The sequence below is a fragment of the Bidens hawaiensis genome, unplaced genomic scaffold (genome assembly GCF_021521415.1).
Source record: "Bidens hawaiensis isolate Kalapana, Puna unplaced genomic scaffold, B.hawaiensis_p1.1 tig00001087_1, whole genome shotgun sequence".
NCBI classification, from domain to species: Eukaryota; Viridiplantae; Streptophyta; class Magnoliopsida; order Asterales; family Asteraceae; genus Bidens; species Bidens hawaiensis.
Window position 1 is genome coordinate 4,095,013 of NW_027491062.1, and position 8,191 is coordinate 4,103,203.

The 8,191-nt window shown below is 36.1% G+C and overlaps 1 pseudogene; it reads right to left on the bottom strand.

Annotated features, from left to right (window-relative positions):
- Positions 1-1,480: 1,480 nt before the first annotated feature.
- LOC143557445 (transcription termination factor MTERF15, mitochondrial pseudogene) lies at positions 1,481-3,055 on the bottom strand (annotated as a pseudogene).
- Between the last annotated feature and the right edge of the window lie 5,136 nt (positions 3,056-8,191).

The window sequence follows — 8,191 nt, forward strand, 5'->3', positions numbered from 1 at the left end:
ATAATTTTTGAATTTTGTACTACATATATTTATGAGTAAATTAATATACCCAGTTGACATGTTATAATTTTAATTATAATAATATAATAAGCCAAGTGAAGGTTAGAACTTGATGCCATTGGGCCGCTCAGGTTCGAATCCGGATGGCGACACGGGTTTCTATTAGAGTGAGGAAACTCCTGTCAAGTGGCAGGGGCTCGAAATTTCCCGTGGAATGCCTAGCCAAACTCGGATGCCAAGCGTGGATCCGATTAAGACAACATAGTCTTAGCCCGAGTGGGGCGGTTGGGGCTCTCGCTCGAGAGCTGTGGCTCATTTAGCCTTTAATGAAAGTCACCGTTCGAAAAAAAAAAAGAAGTGGTATGGCTGTTAATGGGCGAAGCCTGTATATTTAAATAAACCGTTTATACACCGAGTAAGAAATATACCCTTTTCGTGAAACGCGAGCATCACATACTAGTTCTAAACACACAATTGTTGTGGCTGCAAACATCGGTATCTAAAAATGTATATATATAGGTCGACTATTGCCAACATGTTGAACCTAAAACTGATATATCAGTCTGATACAACGAATAACCTATGAGCATAGATAAGGTAAATGATAGAAAAAAAATATATATCACCTCAACACATGTGCTGGTCGCAGCGATGACCACAATGAAGGTGGAGCTGTGGTAGCAGTAATGGTTGATGCTAACCCATTTGAGCCTTTTTAAGTTAAAATTTTTGTAACAGTTACCGGTTTGATCTCTTTAACTAATTTAAGGCAACTCAATTTGACCCGTTGACGAATTTAAGTTTGGAAAACAACATACAAGAGGCACACAAGTGAGACATAATCATAACAAACATGAAGTATGTTTTGACATCATGAATGCGATAACGTGTTCGTGTAATAAACTCTACTTGATCTGTGTCTTGAGGACCATGCCATGGTTTGGAACAACCCTTTTGACATATCATAACATGTGACGAGGCCTCCTCACCATAGTATACGCTGTATATGAAGAATATCAACAGAGTCAAATCATTAATTCATAACATAAAAATACTTTCCTAACCACTAATCTTTAACATAAAAGTCTGGTCATGAAGTCTAACCGTCATGGAAGGCCTAACGGTGTTTTTCACGTTGCAGGTTACACAATCAGGCCTTCTTCGAGCACATGAGAAATTTCAAAACAAATCCTTGCAACGCCATTCTTTGAATCGACCTATTGTTTTCTTTCAAGATTCTTAACCTTTTTCTTCCATAACCAAGTTTTATCTGTGTTTGCCCATGATCGGTTTTCACAACTTACGTCCTCCACATTAGCTGCAAGACCAGACGGTGGGGGCCCTTTGAGACAAAAACATTGGAGTAAGGGTTCAAAGTACTTCAAACATTTGCCCATCCTGTAATTAGCAAAACAAATAATGAAATGCATCAACACATTATTCAACTTATATGAAATTAAGTAACAATGGATATGACAGATGCCCATGAACTAACATAATGTGCAGCAAATGTAAATAATATAAAGTGGCAATACCAATTCATTACATACAAATGGTAGACTTGGGATATGTTTGATCAATAACAGGTAAAATGATTTAAGCTAAACTTGTAACCAGAAAAATAATATCATGATACCTTTCAATGGTTGAACTAGACGACGTGCCTCGCCTCATATTTCCCAAATGTAACATCAAATGTTAATCAGTTAATCCATTAACGAATGTGTTCCATAAAAGACCTAATGTTCTTCAAATCCTCTTTAGAATCCGAATACTTTGGCGGCTTAAAAAGCTTCCACAATCCTTCCGGATGCCCACGTCTAACCTTAACATCCACAAACCTCCCATATATCTTCTCACATTCCGGATACGGTTTCACATAAAGATTATAAAACCTCAACCTACTAAACTTAACCAAAGACCTCAACCCAACCTCATCACCAATCCCGCCTTTCGATCTCAAATACTCAATCACATTATAACGAGGAACGATTTGTTTCTCAAAATTTACTCCTAAATACTCGGGAACATCAACCAAACAAATAACATCAAACCTCATTGCGTTCGTTAAAAACTCGATCTTTCTATCAATTTCATCCAACTCATACAAAATCACCCTCGGTTCCCGCCACAATATACCAAACGCGTCTCTATACAACAACCCGTGTTCATGCAAGCAATCGATTCTCAACTTAGCATTATAACAAGCCCTAAACGCCCCGTCACTAAAAATCCTTTCTTTAATCGGAACCCGACATTTCAAACCGTTTAACATCCTCCAACACTTCGACAACTCTCCCACTTCTGAACTAAGAATTCTCGGGTTCTTAACAATCTCATCCCTAATCTCGTTCGGTTTAAACCCCATCTCCGTAAACTCACAAACCAACGGCTTCAACTTACTCTCCACACCGAACCCGAAAATCCCGGGATAACTTCCGATCACCGAGTCTATCCTACTCCTATGAATCCCAATCCCTAACAAGAACTCAACTTTCCCCCAAATTTGTTCCTCACTCATTGTAATAATATCAGGAAACTCCTCTAAAACCCTAGTTATCGTACCCGAGCTAAACTGAAACCCCTTTAAATGTTCAATTGACCGTAAAACCTCATCCGGGGACAAATCGAACTTCCGGGAAACTTCAAGAATGTTCCGAATCATTTTCGGGTTACTACAGGTGTCTAAAAACGATAATCTTGAAATACCCAATTCCCAATTTTTTAAAAACTGGATATCTAGAATCCTAGGGCAGGTGTAAACAGTGGAGATGATGAAATTGGTTGATGGGTTGAAGGAAGATAGGATTTTTAAAGAGTTTTCGATGTGGGTTTGTGTTGAATTGAGTAAAAATTGATTCTTTTTGAAGAAATTGTGAAGGTCGGGTAGTGGGAAGCCGTATTGGTGGAAGAGATTTGAGAGGTGAGTTGGGTTGGTGGCGATTGGTGAAGAGGAGTAATTATTATTATTATTAGGGGTTTGAAAGATTGGTTTGGGGAAGAAGAGTGTGTTTCTTGTTGTGAGTCTATACGCCATTGATGATGAACTGTAGATCACCTCACCTCGAGGATGATTGGAGAGTGGAGACTGGAGTCCGATTTTTGTTTATTACTTTGGGGTGAAACCGAGATGAGCGGAGCCAAGACCCTTGAGTTAGACTAAGCTCGAGTTTAACTCGTTTAACTTACACAGAGTTTGAGTTAGAGTTCGGCTTGTTCCGAACTTTATTTTCAAAGCTCGAGCTAAGTTCATGAATAGATTTTCAAGCTCGAGCTCGTCTTGGACTCGGCTCATTTACTATACTTATCAATTATTATTTTTTTGTATAATTATAAATATTTTCATATATTTTTTTCTATTATAAATTTATGTATAAAATAATATATATTATTTAGTTATTTTATTTATTTTTTTCATAATATTATATACATTATTAATTAATAATACTTAAATATATACTTTAAAAATTATATAAATGACAGTCTCGTGACTTGACTCAAGCTCGATAATCGAAGCTCAGGCTTGGGCTCGGACTCGATTAAGTTTGGCTCGATCGAGTTTTTTAACAAGCCGATCTCAAATAGCTCTCGAGCAGCTCGACTATTTGCACCCCTAATTATAAATGCCTAACTCTTTGAAGAGGATGATTCGATAAGCAATATCTATAAACGTTGTATACTTGTATATTCCACTACTACAAAAATGGAATTTACAGCGTTTCTTAAATAACGTATACAGCGGTTTAAAAAAAGCCCGCTGTTTTATAGTTCACAAATAATAATAATATATTTAATAACGGTAAAACCGCTATAAAGGTATAAGAAATTCAAAAAATTAATTTGGAACCGCTGTAAATGATAATAACCGCTGTATATATATAAAAAATTCAAAAAAATAATTTTGAAACCGCTGTAAATATAGAGTTACGAGAATTTGAAAATTGTAACGTTATATATGCCCAGCTCATACTCTTTTTCATGTTCATTCTCTTCTTCATCCACTCTTATTCCATTTTCAAGCTTTCATCATATTCATGGAGGTAAGAAACTTGAGCTTTTTTTATGAATATTAATATTATACTTACTCGCTAACTAATCTTATAGCCCTTTAGAGTATATACCCGTCCAAAATTTATCTAATAGAGATAAATTTTGGATTGTCCCTTTTCGAACCTGCTTTTTGAATATTATATCTCGTTTAGGATGTGTATATATTTTAACGGGTTGACATTTAAGAAAAATCTGGTGATTATTTCCTTTTACTCTTTCGAGCTTGCGGTTTATACGCATGCTTGGGGAGTTAAGGGGAAATGTTGCCGGTTTTTTCTTAAATGTCAACTTGTTAAAATGTATGCATGCGAGATATAATTTTCAAAAAGTGGGTTAGGATCCGCAGCCTTAGAAAACCGATTTACATCATATTCATATATTTATTTGTTTTTTTCAGACGGATCGTAAAGACTGGATGTACGGTCGTTTATCTACTGGCAAAACATATATAAATGGTGTTAAAGGTTTTCTGAAGGCTGCAAAAGATAATCAAGTGAAAGTTGGAGATAAAATGATCTGGTGTCCTTGTAGGAGTTGTGAAAACAACAAAAGATATGATGATATAAATGAAATATAGTACCATTTGATATCTCGTGGTTTTAAACCTAGATATACTTGTTGGTCAACGCATGGTGAGTCACTTACTGATCGTGGCACGTCGTCAAATAAGGACAGTGATGATAAACACAATTTAATAGATAATGACGATGGTGATTTAAATGACGTCAATGACAATTTAAATGACATGTATAACGATTTAGGGACTAATATTGGTGACAGTGAACAAGAAAAATTAAAACGTCTATTTGAAGATTCAGAAAAACCGTTATACACTGGTTGTTTGAAATTTTCGAAACTTAGTGCTGTTTTGAAATTGTTTAACGCAAAGACTAAGTACGGGTGGAGTGATGTAAGTTTCACATATCTATTAGAGGTTGTGCATGAAATGCTTCCGGAAGATAACGAGTTGCCAGTTTCGTTATACAAAGCAAAGAAACTTATGTGCCCGATGGGATTAAAAGTGAAAAGAATACATGCATGTCCAAATGATTGCATGTTGTACAGAAAGAAGTTCAAAAATGATCATAAATGTTTTAAGTGTGGCGCTTCGAGGTATAAGTGTAAAACCAAAACCGATGATGTTGACGAAGATGTGAAGAATGGACAACCAGCTAAATTGTTGTGGTATTTTCCAATCATACCAAGACTAAAACGATTATTTTCAAATGAGAAAGAAGAAAAGTTATTGCGTTAGCATTCAGATGATCGTATAAATGATGGAAAATTAAGACATGTTGCGGATTCGCCTCAATGGAAAAATATTGATAATATGTATCCAGAATTTGGCAACGAGGTTAGAAACATACGATTTGGACTTAGCTCAGACGGAATTAACCCTTTCGGAGCCATGAGTAGCATTCATACATGGCCGGTTCTTTTATGTATCTACAATCTTCCACCATGGTTATGCATGAAACGAAAATACATAATGATGTTGTTGTTAATTCAGGGTCCGAAACAACCTGGTAATGACATTGACGTTTACTTGTCTCCATTGATTGATGACTTGAAAACACTATGGGGCATAGGCGTAGAAGTGTATGATTCTTATAAAAAGGAAAGATTTATGTTGAGAGCCATGATTTTTTGCACCATAAGTGATTTTCCAGCATAAGGTAATTTGTCAGGATACACTACCAAAGGTAAGTTTGCTTGTCCTGTTTGTGAAGACAAGACAACTTCGAAGTGGTTGGATGGTTGTAAAAAAACGGCGTACATGGGACATCGGAAGTTCCTTCCCTGTGATCATATTTATCGAGAGAAAGAGAAAGAGTTTGATGGATCCACTGAGCATGAATCGATAAGGAAACAATTTGATGCATTTGATCGAGTTAAAAATATAAATACCGTGTTTAGAAAAGTAGTTCGTGGTCAGAAAAATGCCAAATCCACAATAGGCATAAAACGCAAATCCAGAAGAGCCATAAAAGTAAAATCCACAAGAGGCCTAAAAGCCAAATCCACCGGAGTCATTTGGAAAAAAAAATCAATCTTTTGGGATTTACCATATTGGAAGGATTTACAAGTTAGACATTGCCTAGATGTTATGCATATTGAGAAAAATGTATGTGACAACTTACTAGGCTTATTGTTAAACCTTCCTGGTAAAACGAAAGATGGGTTTACAGCTCGTCAAGACATGGTAAAAATGGGAATACGTTAAGAGCTTCATCCTGTTCCGACAACCAAAGGTTTTTTTCTCCCGCCTGCGTGCTATACTATGTCGAACGATGAAAAAAAGAAGTTTTGTAGATGTTTACATGATATTAAAGTTCCATCTAGTTATTCTGCAAACATTAAAAGGTTGGTGTCGTTGAAAGACCGTAAGTTGCTTGGTATGAAGTCTCATGATTGTCATGTTTTGATGACACATATGATTCCTATTGCAATTCGTGGATTGTTACCGGATAATATTCGACACACTATCACGAAACTTTGTTTGTTTTTTAACACAAATCACTCAAAAACTGTTGATCCTGAGTCATTGGATGCATTGCAAGACGAAATCGTTGTCACCCTCTGTGAGCTTGAGATGTACTTTCCACCATCATTTTTTGATGTGATGGTTCACCTAGTAATCCATATTATAGGAGAAATTAAGGCCTGTGGTCCTGTATTTCTACGTTATATGTACCCTTTCGAAAGATATATGAGTGTTTTAAAAGGGTATGTCAGAAACCGTCATCGACCTGACGCTAGTATTGTTGAAGGATATGCTTGTGAAGAGGTGACTGAATTTTGCACAGGTTACTTGCACGGTGCCAAAAGTATAGGTGTTCCTCAATCTCGTCACTCGGGTAGACTTGAAGGGGTCGGAGGTGTTGGCATGAAACCAATCACCCCGGGTTATGATCTTTTACAACTTGCACATTTTGAGGTCCTAAAACACATGATACGTATTGCTCCATACATTAACGAACACAAGGCAACATTGAGGTCAACATATGTTGGTGAAAAGAAGACTGAAATGTGGTTTGAAAATAAACATAACAAAGAGTTTGCTAGTTGGATGAAAAATAAGGTAACCACAACTTCTGTTGATAAAATTGTGGAAAACTTAGGGCGGGGTCCAAATCCAGGAGTAACATCTTACCAAGGGTGTGACATTAACGGTTATACGTTCTACACCGAAAATCAAGATGCAAAAAGTACAATGCAGAATAGTGGAGTTATGGTGGTAGCATCAATGACTGAGTTCGACAAAACAGATCATGATAAAAGGTTAAGAATCGCCAAAAATTCTTATTACGGTGTTATACAAGAAATTTGGGAATTAAATTATCGTTCCTTCACTATACCTTTGTTCAGATGTAAGTGGGTGAATAACCGATCAGGTGTTAAAGTTGACAAATATGGTTTTACACAAGTTGACCTTTCATCAGATGGCTATGCATCCGAACCATTCATTCTCGCGAAACAAGTCACACAAGTGTTCACCTAGTAATCCATACTAAAATACCACATTGTATTGCATGGCAAACGACGTATTATTGGGGTTGATAATGTCGTAGACGAGGAATAATACGATCAGTTTGATGAACTACCACCGTTTTCAGTCGGTATTCAACCGGTAAATCATGTAATTGACGGCACTGCAATATACTCATGATCAGATCACAATGATGGCATACATGTTGACGAAATGGATGCTTAGTCAGGGAATGTATTTCTTTCTTATTAATATTGTATTTTTTTTTTAATTAAGTTATATTCAATCAGTGATGTTTATTTTATTTTGTTTATCAAATTTACACATTAAAATATATAATATAAAAAATTTCTCACTTCACTTTAGTAATATGTGTGTGTTTATAATATAAAAAATTTCTTGTTAATGTAGTGGGCTGATCTAGAAGATAATCAAGTTGGACGACTTCAAAAGGAGCGTAGCATTGAACAACCAATAATGAACAAACGCATTGATAAGGATGAAGAACAACCGGACAAAAAAGAGATTAATGTTGAACAACCAAAGGTGGAGAAAACCACTAATAAGGATGAAGATGAACGCAACAAAACGATAGATAAGGCTTTGAAGGTAATAAGTAATCGAGCTAGAAGGATTAAGATTTGGTTGATG